General features: G+C 42.2%; 1 pseudogene; it reads right to left on the reverse strand.

The window, feature by feature from the left end:
* The window catches only part of LOC114052584, a 20,547-nt pseudogene extending 3,306 nt beyond the window's left edge, over positions 1 to 17,241 (reverse strand).
* Positions 17,242 to 17,819: the final 578 nt, after the last annotated feature.

Here is a 17,819-nt window from a genome sequence, read left to right on the forward strand (position 1 = left end):
TAATAAGGTTTTCCCTCCGGCTAAAGTCTTTTCCACATTCACTACATTCAAAGGGTTTCTCACCAGTATGAGTTCTCTGATGTGCAATGAGGTTTCCCCTCTCACTGAAGGCCTTCCCACATTCATTACAGTCAAAGGGTTTTTCTCCAGTATGACTCCTATGATGATAAATAAGGCTTGCTCTCTGACTACAGGCTTGCCCACATTCATTACAAGCAAAGGGTTTCTCTCCAGTATGAGTTCTCTGATGGGTAGTAAGGTTCCCCCTCTGGCTGAAGGTTTTTCCACACTCATTACAAGCAAAGGGTTTCTCTCTAGTATGAGTTCTCAGATGACTTATAAGGTTTTCCCTCCGGTTGAAGCCTTTCCCACATTCATTACATTGAAAGGGTTTCTCTCCAGTATGAATTCTCTGATGTCTATTAAGGCTTCCCCTCTCACTGAAGGCCTTCCCACATTCACTACATTCAAATGGCTTCTCTCCAGTATGAATTCTCTGATGGATAATAAAATGTCCACTCTCACTGAAGGCTTTCCCACATTCGTTACATTCGAAGGGTTTCTCTCCAGTATGAATCCTCTGATGTCTATTAAGGCGACCTCTTTCACTGAAGGCTTTCCCACACTCATTACATTCAAAGGGTTTCTCTCCAGTATGAACGCCTTGGTGACTTTTGAGTATTTGGCTATCACTGAAGGCTTTCCCACACTCATTGCATGCAAAGAATTTCTCTCTTGTATGAGTTTTCTGATGATTAATGAGGCTTTCCCCGTGGTTGAAGCATTTCCCACATTCATCACATTCAAAAGGTTTCTCTCCAGTGTGAATTCTCTGATGTCTATAAAGGCTTTCCTTAACATTAAAAGCTTTCCCACAAGCTTTACATTCAAAAGGTTTCTCTCCAGTGTGAATTCTCTTATGAATAATAAAGTGTCTACTCTCACTGAAAGCTTTTCCACACTCATTACATCTAAAGCATTTCTTTCCAGTATGAATCCTCTGATGTCTATTAAAGCATCCCCTCTTACTGAAGGCTTTCCCACATTTGTTACAATCAAAGGGTTTCTCTCTGGTATGAATTCCCTGATGAACAATACGTCCCTTCTCACTCAAGGCTTTTCCAAATTCATTACATTCCAAAGGTTTCTCTCTAATATGAATTCCTTTATATTGAGTCAAGCTTCCCTCGTAGCTGAAGGCTTTCTCATATCGCTTATACTCATCTTTGTCTCTATTCTGATGCCCAATAAAATTGGACCTTCTGCCAATGGCTTTGCCATGTTTATTGTGCTTATGTTGCTTCTCTCCAGCATATATTCTATGAAATGTAATTAGGTCTGAGTGGTACCTAAAGGGTTTCTTGCATTTGGTATACTTAGAAAAATTCTTCTCTAAGGAGAATGTATTGTAAGTAATTAGGGCAGGAAAATCTTGGAAGCCCTTTCCAAGCATCTTATATTTATAGAAACTTTTCCTCATTGTTCCTCTCCAAAGTGCAACAAGGTCTGAACCAAAGGTCAATCTTCTCCCAAATGTATTACTCTGGGGTCCACTTCCTTTATTAAAAGATGCTCCGGGAGTGATTGTTCCTTGTCTGGAGTGTCTCTCTAGGTCACCCTTTGGCTTTTCTAAATCATCATCATATTCCCCGGCTTTGTCCATCTTACAATGCCAGGCTGCATCCTTTGGTGGTCTCTTCTTGGATGACGCTTCTATGCAGATATTCTTCATCAGCCTTGAGTCCCTTGTTTTAAATTTGATCTTGTTACTAAGGGAATCTGAAAAAATAAAAAAAAAATTAAAAAAATCACTAGCCACTGATTCTGTACTGAGAGCAAGGAATCTTCTTTAGAGCAAGTTCCAGTTTCTGTCTCTTCCAATGAGGACAATGACGCTCAATTTGAACCAGGCAGAACAAAGACTGTCTGAACTAAAGCCAAAGACAGATAAAAAGATAGCAAAAGAGCGAGTTACATTCCAGTGCATTCAAACAATTACAGATGTCAATAAAAACATTTAATGGAAAGCCAAATTATCTTCTGCGTAACTAAAGAGTGAAAAGCCACATAGGAAGGAAGAAAGTTAGCAGAGAAATACCACTCAAATAAAAATATACTCAACTTAGAATCTATATAGATAAAAGTGACAGATTTGGAAGACCATAAGCAATTGAAGAAATCTAAAGAATTATTAGGCTTTCCCCAAATTGGGAAAATCAAAAGAAATGAACCAATATATTTCAGGAAAGTGTGTCTCTCTGTGTGTATTTGTATTTACATATGTGTGTGTTTGTGTGTGTATTTACATATGTATGTATGTATATATATATATATATATTTTATACATATGTATTTTAAATTACCAAAAACCTTGAAGAAAAAAGAGATTAAACACAGAATTTATTGATTGCCAACCTACAATCACAAATCCACACAGATCCATTGCTGCCAATCTTCAATAATTGACAAATTAATTTTTTAAAACAGCCAAGAAGAAAGGCATGGCATACCAAACAATAGCAATCTGACTTGTTATGAAAATTAAAAAATGACAAAACCCTAAACATCATATACTAAATGTTAAGAGTTTAAGTTCATTTCTTAATGAAATAGGGAATTATATTTTTATTTCAGTTTTCATTTTTAAAATTGTTTTATTTTCAGCTTTGAATTTCCTCACCCTGTCCCCTACCCCTTGAGAAGGCAAGAAAAACCAAATCTATTATAAATATGTATAGCCATGCAAAACAATAAGGAATCATTTTTTAAAAAAAATCCAACAACCCATTTTAATAAATGACTTAAAGGCACATAATCTAATGAAATGTGGAAATGAGCTAATAATATACATGAGAATAAAGCTTCACAGACATCTCAACAGACTAAATCAATAGGTTGAAATTCATAAGAAATGTAAAAGAGATAATCATCAAGTCCTATATTTGTGTACAGAAACTCATTCCACAGTTACCAAGTAGGGAAGGTATAGTTGGAGAACCACTCTTCTTTAAAAGATGCAGGGATGTTAGCAAGCGCAACATAAGTAAAGGAAAGAATATGGCGGCATACACAGCAATAAAGACTCTCTGAAGCTATTCTCAGGAAGGACTGGCATCCAGAAGACAAAAGGTTAATGAACTTCCCTGGTCAGACTACACCTTCAGGACCGAGTGCCACATTCCAACATGGCGGACAGCCTCGGAGCCCAGAAAAGGAACAGAGGGAGAAGTAATGACTGAATCTACAGATGGAGTTCCTCGTAACGAATTTCCTGCACTGACACAGAGACACCTGATGCACACAGAGGTCAATCCATCTATTCAGAGTCACCTAACCAGTATGAGTCAGAGGCTCGGGTTTTCCTGATTCCAAGGACAATTCTCTACTCATCACGCTGCCTCTCAAAGAAGACTTATGGGGGACAGACCCAAAGGGAAGAATGGGGAACAATGAGTAGACGCCGCAAAGAGATAAACTTAGGCCTGATTTGAGGGGAAATTTCTTAATGATTAGAGCTCCACAAAAGAGGAATGGGATGCCTCCGGAAGCAGTGATTTTCCTCTGAACACAAGCCGTATGGTCATTTGTCAGCCATCAGGTATAGGATGTATCAGATGTCCACCAAAGTCCATCCAACTCTTAACTTTCATGATTCTGTGACATATCTAAAGTGAGACACTTACCTTAATTATGGAGAACTGGTATATTTTTTCTATTAAAATTTTTATAGGGAAGAAATTAGGGGAGGAAATATAAAACTAAAAAATAAGCATAAAAGAAAATACTAATCAAAATCACATACAAGGTACACCAAATGTCAGTGCAGTTTTAAGCTCTGGTAGTTTAAACTGTATTACTGAAGCGATAATATAAAAATCACCTGGCTACCTAAAAACAGTGACAATAAAGAACAAAAAAAAAACCCAACCTGGATACGATGCATCAAGAAATTACAAGTAATAACTGCCCCAAAGGCAAAGTGAAAGTAGAAAATATGCTCGTCACTGCCTGAGAGAGACTGCAAAATGGAAACTCTGAGGAACATTCTGGCCATAGTCCAGAGCTTTGTCAAAGGAAAAATACTGTTAAGTAGCCAAAAGTACAGAGTTCATTCGTGTAGCAATGGACCCCAGTCAGTGCCACATAAGATTTGGCAGCTATCACTAGCATGAAGGAGAAATTTTGGAATACAATATTCCAAAAGTCAAAAGGTATAGGCTTACAACGAACAATAACTTATCACCTTGCAAAACTGAATAAAATTCAACAGGGGAAAAAATGGGACCTTTAATAAAACAGAAGATTTTTAAGTGTTCCTGATGAAACGATCAGAACTGAATGGATACTATGAAATTTAATCACAGGAGTCAAGAAACATCTAGAAAGGTAAACACATTTGAGCTAAAGGAAGGGGCTAGAAGATAAAGAAAAGCTTATATTCAACTAGACAGTAAAGATTCCAATGTTCCTTTAGAGCCTTAATGTCTTCAAAAGTCATAGAGAGAGTTAAATAAGATAACAGGGAACTTGGAGGGGGAGCTGCTCTGTTTTTATGTGCACAGGAGAGGAAAGAAAAGGAAATTCAGTAGGTAGATACAAGGAAGAAAATAAATCATTAAAGAAATCAAAAAGGAAAAAAATGAAAATTTACAACAAGTGGAAAAAAATGCAATAATTAGAAACTATAAACTATTCACTGGAAAGTCAGATACTGAAGCTGAAGCTGAAATACTCTGGCTATATAATGAGAAGACGGGACTCACTGGAAAAGACCTGATGTTGGAGAAGACTGAAGGCAAAAGGAGAAGGGGACGGCAGAGGATGAGGTGGACAGATAGTGTCATGGAAACAACAAACGTGTACCTGCACAGACTCAACAGACAGGGAAGGATAGAAGGGCCTGGAGTGCTGTGGTCCACGGCATCACAAGGAATCAGGCACGGCTGAGTGACTGAACAACAGCAATATTTTGATCAATTTTTTGCCAACCAAATAGATGCCTTAAGTGAAACAGATAATAATCAACAGAAAATAAAGAATTTACAGAATTTAATAGAACAAGAAATAGAGAATTTAAATAACTCACTCTCAGAAAAAGAAACTGAGTAAGTTATAAATGAACTTCCAAAGAAAAAACTCTAGGCTAGGTGAATTTACAAGTGAATTCTATCAAACATTCAAAAAATAACTGGTTCCATTACATAAACTTTATGTGGAAACACACTTCTATGATACCAATATGCTTTGGATACCTAAACCAAGGAGAAAAAAAGCAGAGCACGTTACAGACTAGTGTCCCTGATGAATATTGACACAAAAATATTAAATATTATCAAAAGAGCTATAGCAACATATTAAAAAGAGTATACACTATGACTAGGTGGGATCTATACTAGGAATGACAGACCAGTTCAATATTTTAGGAAAACTATTAACATAACCAGCCAAATTAACAATAAAAACAATTTTTAAAAGTCATGATTCTAACAACAGATGCCAAAAAAGCTACTAACAAAATACAATACCCATTTTGCTAAAAAAACAAAACAAAACAAAAATAACAAAAAACTAAAAACTAAAAAAAAAAAGAGCAGGATTAAGTGATCTTTTCCTTAAAATGGTAAACAGTATCTATCTGAAACAAAGAAACATCATAATATTTATTAGAGAAACACTAGAGATCTTTCCATGAAGACCAGGGGTAAAGCAAGGAATTTCATTACCACTATTAATACTAGAAATGCTCATTATAGCAATAAGACAAGAAAAAGAAATTGAGGGAATAAACATAGGCAAAGAGGAAGCAAAATAACTGACTTTTGCAGATGTAGATCTATTTAGAGATGCTTAGAGATTCAACTAAAAAACCAAATGAAACAATAACTTTAGTAAAATAGCAGAATATATAATAAATCCACATATTCTGTATATTTAGAGAAATTACATTCAATATAACCAGAGAAAGTGTAAATATTTGGGAGTCTACCCACCAAGACATATATAGGAACTATGTGAACATATTCACAAAACATTCTTTAGAGAACTATAGGCAAATAATTTTGGACATATTAATAACTCATGATTGGACACTGCTAATATTAAAAATAAAAGGACAATACTCCCTGAATAAATTTACTTATTTAATGCCATACCAATCAAACCACCAAAGGACTACATTATAGAGCCAGAAGTAAATTATAAACTTCTATCTGGAGGAACAAAAAATCAAGAATCTTAAAGAAAAGAACAACCAAAAAAAGTGGAAGGAAGATGGGTATACAGGGGCCAGTTGGGTATTACAAAGTAGTAATGATCAAAATTATACGACAAAAAACAAAAATGTCAATCAGTGGAACAGATTAGGTATACAACAAAGAGAAACAAATAAACACAGTAACAGAGTGTTCAATAAACCCCCAACACCAACTAGTGGAATAAGAAGTCATTTATTGGGGCAGCTAGGTGGCGCAGTGGATAGAGCCCTGGCCCTGGAGTCAAGAAGTCCTGGTTCAAATCTGGTCTCAGATACATAACACTCACTAGCTGTGTGACTCTGGGGAAGTCACTTAACCCCAACTGCCTCACACACACACACAAAGTCATTATTCTACAAAAATTCTGGGAACACTGAAAAGTAATCTGGCAGAAATTAGGTTTAGATCAGCAACTGTCTCACACAGAGACATAAAGGTTCACATAATTGTGAACAAATTGGAGGAGGAAGGAAGGAGATACTTTTCAAAACTATGGATAGATAGAAGAGTTGATGACCAAATAGAAGACAGGAAAAATGAAGATAAAATGGGCAATTTTGATTGCACAAAACTGAAAAGGATTTGCACAAATAAAATCAATGCAATTAAAATTAGAAGGGAAACAGCTGGGGAAAAAAAAATCTTTGCATCAAGTTTCTCTGATAAAATTCTGAGATGTTATACAAGGAACTAATTGAAATGAATGACAACAATAACCATTCCCCAAAAAATAAATGGTCAAAAGATAAGACAACCATATGAAAAAACACTTCTAAATAATTAGTTCTGCAAATTAAAATGATTCTGAGGTTTAAGAGGAACATTAATGCACTGTTCGTGGGACTGTGAAGTAGTCCAACCATTGTGGAAAGTAACAGTAATCATATTCACAAAGTCACTAGAGTATACATGTTTTCTGACTCAAGAATACCATCAATCAACTCGACATCTCAGAGAGATCAAAGACAGAGGGAAGGGCTCATATCTACAAAGATATTTATATACGCATTTTTTGTTCTGTCAAAGAATTGGAAACCAAGGGCAAGCACATCCATGGGGGATGGTGAAACAAATTATGATAGGTTATTTTAATGGACTATAGAGATACAAGAAATAATGAAAGGATGAATTCAGAGAAACTTGGTAAGACTTGTATGGACTGACGCAGCATGAAATAAGCAGAACCAGAACAATTATTCAATAACTATAACACTGTAAAGAAAAACGGATCTGAAAGAACCACAAATGATGTGATGACACAACTCTATGATGATGAAGTCATCCACCACCTGGCAGGTGGGGGGCTCCAGCGCAGAGGGTCTCGAGACCTCCATCCTCAAACACGGTCAACGTGTGGGTTTGCTTTGCTTGACCATGCTTATTTGCTATAAAGGGCTTTTCAATGCCTGGGATCATTTGGAAAGAAGAGTGATATGAGTGATACCCCTCAAAAGAGAAAAGGAGAGGCACTGTAGCATTTTTGTAAATGGACTGACAAGAACCAGGGACAGTCAGGAAGAGATACAGACCCAGAGGAAAATTTTGTAACCAATGAGTTAAATTTATTATATAATTTTGAAAAGAAATAAGCAACATAGAGATGTAAGATCACAAAGGTAATTCTTTTTCAATTCCTTGTACGTAAAAACAAAAATAAAAATGTGCCAGTCTGCCTGCCATTCACTCACCTAGACAAAACCCCCTGGGGTCTCTGCCCTCGGGACTCCACGCTGTTTCCTGCTTCTCCCACAGGGAGGTCACATCCAGTCTGGAAACGGGAATCCCTGCACACAAGGACAGACGGCAATCAGCATTGAATTACTCAAGGACGAGCAGGGTGCGAAGAATGACCAGAGGCTGGTCTGAAACACTCGCTTTTGTCCCCAAGGACGGAGCAGGGTCCCAACTCGGGATCCCAGTCCTCGCCCACCTGCACTGTCTGTCTCAGATACACTGAGAGACAAGCCCTACGGGCTCTTCATTCAAAGGCACCTTGTAATCTAGGCAACAGCTGTTCTTTCTCCACTTGGCCTTTCCTCCTTAGCGTGCTTCCAGATCCTTTACAGAAAGCTCTCAAGTTTTCAAGGGTTTGATGCAATCAGAACAGCGTGACCCTCAAAGAGGAGAACCGGACCATCCTCAGAGTCCCACCTCAACCTGGCCCCCTCAGTCCCAGCGGTGAACTCCACCAGTCCTGGACTGCTCTTAGGAAACTGTGAAGCCCCTTCAATGCCAAGCTTCCCTGGCTTTGCTCTGACACAACATTCTACCAGTACCGCACTCTGGAACTAGAGCGTAGGACACACGAGTTTCTCAGGAATTAAGAATGAACGGAGGACACAAAATAGGAATGAGATCCTGGTGGGTGGGCTGGCCACTGGCTTCCTTGTGGTTGCTTGAACATGACACTCCATCTCCCAATCAGAGGTGGCATTTCCAGGGGCTCTCCCTCACGCCTGGACTTCTCACCCTCCTCACCCATCTCTTGGCTTCCTTCGGGTCACTGCTAAAATCCCACCTTCTACCAAAATCCAATCCCAATCCCCTTAATTCTAAGACCTCTCCTCTGTAGATTATCTCCAATTTAATCTGCCTATATCTTGTTTGTACATAACAATTTGTATGTTGTTCCTCCCATCTGACTGTGAGCTCCTGGACAGCAGGGACTGTTTTTGCCTTCCTCTGTATAACCAGTTCTTAGCAGAGTGCCTGGCACATAGTAGGGGCTTGATAAATGTTTACTTACTTGACTGAGCAGGCTATGCAACATGTAAGCAATGAGGAGCCCCAAAAAACAGGAACAGAAGACATCGTTGAGGGAATGTATGTTAGGAAGAGAAGGGGAGCTGGCACGGGGCAGGGGAGAAGCAAGGCACCTGGACCGCCCCAGAGCTCCCTAGGCAATCCCACAATGTGTATCTCATGAGAAAGAAGACAGTCCCAGCACGTGGTGGGGAGCCCATACAGCTTTCAGGGAGAATATATCGGTCAAGATCTGAATTGGCTTGGAGGGAAAATCAATCCACCCTATACTAAGAGAGGAAGGTGAGCTCCAGACACTGAGCATGCCCCCCAAAAAACGCCTCCACTCAGGAAACCACATGGACACACAAGGAAGAAAACAAGGCGTGCAAAAAATAACATCAGACCTATCAGATTGGCGAACATGACAAAACAGAAAAATGATATATGTTGGAGAAGATGTGGGAAAACTGGAACACTAAGGCATTGTTGGTGGAGTTGTGAAATGGTCTGATCATTTTGGAGAGCAATTTGGAACTATGCCCAAAGGGCTATAAAAATGTGCATACCCTTTGACCCAGCAAAGCACTTCTAGGGCTATATCCCAAATAGATCACACAAATGGGAAAAGGACACACATGTACAAAAACATTTATAGCAGCTCTTTTCGTGGTGGCAAAGAATTGGAAATTGAGAGGATGCCCATCAACTAGAGAATGGCTGAACAAGTTGTGGTATGTGAATGTAATGGAATACTATTGTGCTGTGAGAAATGATGAACAGGCTGACTTCAGAAAAACCTGTGAAGACTTGTATGGTCTGATACTGAGTGAAGTGAGCAGAACCAGGAGAACATTGTACACAGTAACAGCCACGTTGTGTGATGACTGATATTGATAGACTTAACCCTTCTCAGTAATACAAGGATCTAACACATCTCTAAAGGCCTCGTGATGGAAAATGCTATCCACATTCAGAGAAAGAACTATGGAAGTTGAATGCAGATTGAAGCATACTATTTGCTATTTTTTTTCTCTTCTGTTGAGTTTTGTTTCCTCTTTCTGGTGGTTCCTCCTATTGGTTCTAATTTTTACTTACAACATCACTAATGTGAAAATATGATGCAAAAATACGATGGAAGGTCCAGCAGTTCCTGGTCCTCCTGGCTGGACCAACAAGTCCTGAGTGAAGTCATACTGGAAGAACAGCACGGAGGTCATGATGATGGAAATAAGATGAAAATAAGAATGTATATATATACAGCCTGTATCAGATTGTGTGCCGTCTTGGGGTGGGTGGTGGGGAGGAAGGGGGAGAAAAATTTTAAACTCAAAAGCTCAAATCAAAATAAATTAAGTAAAAAAAATAACATCAGATCATTTGAGGGAAGAGGCCCAATTGACTGTGGGGACCTCATGGAGAGGGTGATACTTCAGTTGTGCAGAAACCTGGAGACAGGAGGTAGAACGCACTGTCTATCGGAGGGCCCGAGGACAGGCTGCTGGACCCACAGAAGGCAAACTGTGAGAAGCCCAGACGGGCAGGAGGAACCCATGTCGTGAAGGGCTTTGGATGCTAAAGAGAGGACCAGACGGACAGTTAATCTAGAGGCATGCTCTCTATCGGCCACAAAGGCGCCAGGACGCTTCCAAAGCGACAGGCCGTCTGGAATATTTTTGCCAAAATCAGTTCTGGATTTCACATGGGGGGAGCTGCGCTTACCCACAGAGACCAGATTCTCATACGTCTCCCACATCACATCCTTGTACAGGGTCCTCTGGGCAGGATCCAGGCGACTCCACTCCTCCCGGGTGAAGTCCACAGACACATCCTTGAATGTCACAGATTCCTGTATGAAACACATTTGTGCTCAGCCAGGGACCATGCCTTCAATAGTTACTGCTTTCCCACTTGTGGTGGGCCCCGCAGTAGGTTGCACACATTTGATTACCTATGTCACCCCGACAATCCTCTCCAAAAGGAACCCCCCAGAAAACTGTGCCTTTTACTCTGAGAGCCCCAAACCACACGAGAGAATCAGCCTCCATCTGATCATTAACACACAACACTAACATTGGCAATCACAGTCCAAATATTAATCTCTCCTTAGATACACTCGAGGCTGACCAACTCGTCCAGGAGACAATATCTCAAGCTCAGAGCTCTGAGATGACATTTTTAAGCATCGACGGCCCTCGGCTTTCCCTGGGGGCACGATCTTCTTTGATCTTTGAGGAGAGCTTTGAATATTGGATTTTGTTCCAGTCAGCAGTTATAACTAGTGGGCCCTTGTTTCCCCTGCCCCTTTCACTTAAATTTCTAACTTCTGTGGAGTTGCGATATCTAGTCTATCTAGTGGAAAGCTGTTTGCAAAACGCTGCCTGTTCCTTCCTCCTGCTTTCATCAAGGATGCTCCGACTAGGTGTAGGGGTTTTTACTCATGAAGATTTTGTAGAGATAGGAAAATAAACCCCGGGATCAGTAGTTAATGAAATTTTTTTTGATAGGCTTTTTTATTTTTAAAGAAGTAACAACACCCATCATCTTTTCCAAGGAGCAAGAAAATGTTCTTTCTTAGAATTTGGAAATCGACCCTTCAAAGCTCTCGGAACTGGGCAGCCTCGGACACCCCCCCGCCAATGCCTAGTCTCTTCTGATGACTTATTTTTTAGGGTCTCTTCTCTCTCTTCATGGGACACATGAGAAATGTGGCTTCATCGTCACTGAAGGCAAAACAAGGTCGTCACAGAGAGAGGTTCCCATGCTGTTGTCTGTCCTCATTCTTGTTTCATCCGTAAACACCGTCAGGATGACGTGGTTGAATTGGGGCTCGGGGCAAGTTGTCTGTGAATCTGTTTTTCCCTCTAATGCTTATTGCTATTTTAGGAAGTGGTCATTCGGACAGTTAGAGAACAAGGGCTGGAAGGGACCCCAGAGGCATATGGTCCAGTGCAGAGAGAGACAGAAGCACAAGACGGGCATCTCTGATGAGTGGTCATTCAGCCCTGGGTGGGAGCCCCCAGGACGCTGAGGCATCTCTTCCTTCTGACAGCTCTCATTTCCAGGAAGTCTGCCCTCACGTGACTATGTATTCACCTCTTTCGATGACTACTCCTCGCTCTCACTGGTGCCCCTGGGGCCAAGCAGAACAATCCTCGTCCTCAGGAATGTCCAACAAATACACTGGCCCAGCTCTCACGTGACCCTTCAATCGTCTCCAACCCAAGCGCCCCAGGCCATTCAGCGGGTCCTCCTCTGGCAAGAACTCAAGCCCCTTCTGCATCCTGGACAGCCTTCTCTGGACATTCTCCTGCTTGTCTAAGCAGCCTTCCTAAGCAGAATGTCACGATAGGCACCCAAGGCAGGAGGCCACTGACTCTCTTGTCCGCTTCTTCTCTTCCTCCCTCACACCCTCTATTCCCTGCCTCCCCGTTTCTCTCCTTGTGTCTCTTTCTAGCAGTCTTTGCCTCTTACCTTTGAATAAGCACACCCACCAATAGAAAGTGAGGTCACTGGGGAGGGGTAGCTTCACTTTTACCTTTGGGGTCTTGCTGCCTGGCACACAGGAAGCATGTAACGATGTTTGCTGAAATGAACTGAAGGAGAGAAAGGGAAGAAGAGAGGAGAGAAAGGAGAAGAGAGGAGAGAAGAACTCACCTGAAAGGTGGCTATGAGGAGACCAGCAGTCATTCTCTCCTTATCCTCCATACTGCTGCCCGGGGAAGGGCTGAGCTGGAGGAGAAAGAAGTCGTGAGGAGCAGAGACCCCTTACCCCAGGCCCTTCTGCATTACCAATGCTGCCCCTGAGATCATCCCTCCATCTACCCTCTAGACCCATCTTACATTGCTGAAAAATGTCCACACGGACTATCTGCGCCTTTCACCTTCCCCTGGGCTTTCCAACCCATGAAGTGGCCTGCCAAAGAGGGCGGTGGGCCAATGCTGCAGAGCTGGGGTCAGCGGCTGCGACTGCCCATCTCTCCCCTGCCTTTCACACGGTAGGGTTTTCCTGGGCCCCACATGGGAAGATTCCCTTCTCCCTGCCAATCCTTTGGAAATCCTCACCTCCTTCTCCAAGTACTCAGGCAAAGTCCTCCATCGTCATGACCTCCGTGCTATTCTTCCAACATGACTTCACTCAGGAACTGCTGGACCTTCCAGGATCTCTTCCTTCACATCAGGCACTGCCCTGGAGCTCCAATGAAAAGCATCGGGCCAGAGTCTTCTCCTGGGAGCATCCTCCATCCCTTTCCCCTTCCAGTAAAGCTGGAACCTGGGGGCTCAAAAGCGAGATCACTTCAACTGAGGCTCCTCTTTGGGGCTCAGATGCCCACCTCCAGATGGCCAGTGTACCCCTGGACACTACCCAAGGCCCCTTGTGCCAGACAGGAAGGAGGCAGCGGAATGGACCTGAAACCACAGTCACATAGCGTAACTCTGGTCCTTTTGAGACATCCACAGCTCTGGGCACGCAAAGGAACTGGTGGTGAACTTCATTCTTTCAAGGAACAGTTAAGGGGAAAAAAAGGCACCCACAGAAGGGGAAACGAGACCCTGTGGACTAATGGAATGGTAAGCACCTTCCAAGAGGCCGTGGGCATCTGGTGAGGAAAGTTCTGGCCACAGCAATGCATCCTCATCTCTTTTTCTCTCTTTTACACACTTACACACACACACACACACACACACTCACTTATATGCACATTTTGTTCAGGGTGTGTGTCCAGGGGAATTTTTTAAGATGACCATTTAATGAATAACTTAATAATAAAGGACATCATTTTTATCTACCAAACTCAAGTAAGCAAACCCTAGCTAAACTTAGTTTCTTTTTAAATTAACAAGTGAACTTTGCTTTAAAATATAAACTTTGCAAAGAGCTCCTTTTAATCACACCCTTCTCCTTAAAATAAGATTCAGAATACCCTTTAAGCCTCATTTTCTTGGCTAAAAAAAGCACCTCCTCCCCTGGCCCCACTCTTCATTATCAAGGCCAACATAGGAGATCATGGCCAGGTGATCAGAGGCACATCCTTTTCAATCATATATTATGGTTTTTGCCTTCCCTACTCATACCAACGGAGGTCCTGGACAACAAAGTGAACAGAGGACTCAGAGGGGAACAAAAATGTTTAACTGAATTTCCCCTGAACAGGCTGGAGTCCACTAACAGAAGAGGCAGAGGCCTCCTGATGTACAAACGAGAAAAGCAGAAAGTCTATCAACCTTAACACAACTGGGCTTGCCAAGCAGAAACATCCCTAGAGCCAGTAAAGCATTGCCCCTCAGAGAGCATGGAGGAGGGTCTTAGACTGAATGATGACCAAGTCACTAGACATACCTTCTCACTCCAGCACCAGAGTCTCACAAGGTAGCAGAGAGGAAATGAGTAAGAAGCAAGGGAAGGAAGCAGGAACTGAGGTTGCAGCTGGAAGACCCCAGAGAATGGAAGCCCCAGGCAGGCTCAAGATCCTAGTTGCTATTGGCACATAAAAGTTATGTCTAAACACCAGGAACCCACTGTGCATAACTATGTACACATATATCCACCTGAACTTTCACACACACAAAGATATGCATGCACCTTACATGTATACCTAGGCTACACGCCTCAGTTCAACCAAGCAATTAATAAGCATTTCTTAGTCAGTCAGACAACAAACATTTATTCAATGCCTACTATGTGCCAGGCACTGTGCATACAAAAGCAAAAGACAGTCTTTTTTCTCAAGAAGTTCATACTCTAATAAGAGAAACAACATGCGAAGAATTATACACAAACAAGCTCTGGACAGGATAAATTGGAAATAATTAACAGAGGCAAGGGATTAAAATTAAGAAGGATTGGGAAAGGCTTCTTGTAGAAGATGGAATTTTATCTAGGATTTGAAAGAAGTCAGGGACACCAGGAGGTACCGATGAGGAGGAAGAACATTCTGGGCATGGGGGGCAGTCAGCATTGCTGAACTGCAGAATGTGGGAGGCTACAAAGCAGAAGACTAAAAAGTGTGTGTGTGTGTGTGTGTGTGTGGAGGGGGGGTAGATTATTGAGAGATACAATGAAAATGTTTGTTCCCATAAATCTGGAGCAAACAGCCAGAAAAGTGACTGAGTAAAATAGGATACAGCCGGTCTTATCTTCTTTTGCTGACAGAAGTTAGTTAACAAACAGAAGTAAGTTGAACAAAAGATTCCATAAAATCGAAACAACTGCTAAAAGTAACTAAGTAAAATGGGACAAAGCTGGTCTTAACCTTGTTTTGCTGTTAGACAAAGGTTATGCTTTGCTTAGAGTTCGTATGCTTAATAGGCTTATAAATATTAGCTTCTCCACCTCCAAGAGGGGCTAAGACGCCATTTTCTGAACATGCGATGTATGAAGAAGGATGAGAAACATGTCAAGGAGTAGATGTGTAATAGACGTACCAGAAGGTTGTACACTCTAGAGTACTCAGCCAGTGAGGAAACAGAGGAGGGACTTTGTGGCCAGGATTACAGATAAATAGTGAACTCCTGCTTTGGTACAACGTGTCCTAGTCCATAGGACATCCGTGGTTGCAACCGTGTAATAAACTGGGCTTTTAACTCCATCCCTCCTGAGTCCGAACGAGTTATTTCTCACAGTTATTAAGAGGTGACATGATCAGAGCGGTACTTTAGGAAAATCACGTTAGTGGCTGAGTGCAGGATGAACTGAAGCAGGCACCCCCCCACCCCCACCCCAACAGTTACTGTTAAATAGTCCAGGCATGAGGTGATGAGGGTTTGCACCAGGGTGGTGGAAATATCAAAGGAGAGAAGGGGGTGTATAGGAGAGATGCTGCCGAAGTGAAGTCCATAAGAAATGAGGCAGAGGTGAAATGGTCAGGCCTTGGCAACAGCTTGGATGTGTGACTGAGGGAGTGAAGAGCCTGAGGACGACACTTAGGCTGCAAGCCTGGGTGCCTAGGAAGATGGTGGGATGGAGGGACCCTTAACAGTAACAGGAAACGTTTGAGGGAGAAAGAATGGAGTCATTTTGGGCATGCAGAGTTTAAGAAGTCTGCAGCAGTTGGAAATGTGAGACTGGGGGTCAGCAGAGAGGTAAAGCCTGGAAAATTAGATTTCAGAATCATCAGCATAGAAATAATTGAATTTATGGGAGTTCATGAGATCACCAAGTGAAATAGGACATGGGCAAAGAGAAGAGGGCCCGAGACAGAACCTGTGGGACATTCACGGTTAGCAGGCATGACCTAAAGGAGACAGAGAAGGATTGGTCACACAGGCAGGAGAACGAAAGAGAGAGAGACACAGAGAGAGAGAGAGAGAGAGACAGAGAGAGAGAGAGAGACACAGAGAGAGCGAGAGAGACAGAGACAGAGAGAGATGTATCCCAAAAACCTTGAGAGAAGAGAGGATCAAGGAGGAGAGATTGATCCACAGCATCAAAGGCCACTGAGAAGTGGAGAATGAGGACTGAGAAAAGGCCACCGGATTTGGCAGCGAGGTGATCACTGGTAGAATGACGAGGTCTCAAGCCAGACTCTAAGGGGAGAAGAAGAAAGTGAGAGAGAGGAAGTGGAGGCACCTATTGAAGACAGTCTTTCTGAGGAGGTTAGCCACAAAAGGAAGGAGAGATGAGCTGCTTGCTAACAGGGTTGAGGACAGGGCCCCTACTACGTTCAAGGCAGGCTTTGGAGATACAAAGACAAAAAAAAATTCCTCCCTCAACGAAATTAGTCTGGTGGGGTGGGGAGCACTAAAAACATATATACATACACACACACTTATGCAGATATATACATTTGCTACCAAAGGAAAGTTGAAGATTTTCGATTTTCTATACATTTCTTAAAAATTTAACTTTTAAAAAATAATTTTCCTTTTTTTTAACTAATCTAGTTTTGGACAGCATTGTTTGAATCGTTTTATATGTGGCTTCGTGGTATTCCTGTTTGTAAAATATGATGATTTAATGAAATACCGTACCAAAATGGTGCCACTTTTTCTTGTTGTTATAGGGATTAGGTTTCCGTCACCCAAGCTGGAAGCGCAATGACCGCTCACAAACCTTACCCAACTACTGGTCTGTGCAGAGTCTATACTTGATCCTGACTTGCTTGATGCCAACCTGAGCTGGTTCTCCCCTCCTTGGACAGCCTGGTGGTCCCTCATCCCCAAATGCCTGATAGTTTTAGCCCTTCAGTGACCCATCAGCATCAGCCTCTCCGGGAGCAGGGATTTAAGGTGTGCACCACTGTGCTGGAACAACTTTTTTTTTTTTTTTGGAAACCTTTCAAGATAAATTGAAGAAAGTCAACATAAGTATAAGTGAATGAAATGAGATTTCTGTGGGTATCTGGGTTTGGGGTGGTTTCATCATTTGAGGCCATCAACCGAGGATAAATCAAGTTTTAAAAAAGAGTGTTTTGAGGGAAGGTATTCATCACAAATCCTCTTCCACATTATTAACGATAAAGCAAGGTAACTGGCGTGAGTCTGCAGGTCAAACCACTGCCACCACCTCATCATTTATGATTCTGCGCTTGAGCCGGAAGGTTACTGCCTTTCCAGACCACTGGCCCTGCTTCCAGCCCGGGGCCAGAAGTCATCCCAGAGGGAATCCTTTGAGAAGCAGGGGCCTGAAATCCCTGCCAGCAGGACTACCAGCTAGCAACCACCTTACCTAAACAGAGACTCCGCGGGGCCAGGAAGCGCAGCATCCCACACACCAGGAGCTCCTTCCAGCCCAGACCTCCACAGTCACCAGCTAGGGGAGCAACTTTGTGGAGACGCGCCTAGTCAACAGCCCGGCCAGGCATGGCAGGCCTCGTCTCCTCA

Source organism: Vombatus ursinus, unplaced genomic scaffold (genome assembly GCF_900497805.2).
Source record: "Vombatus ursinus unplaced genomic scaffold, bare-nosed wombat genome assembly UNPS02014808.1, whole genome shotgun sequence".
NCBI lineage: Eukaryota > Metazoa > Chordata > Mammalia > Diprotodontia > Vombatidae > Vombatus > Vombatus ursinus.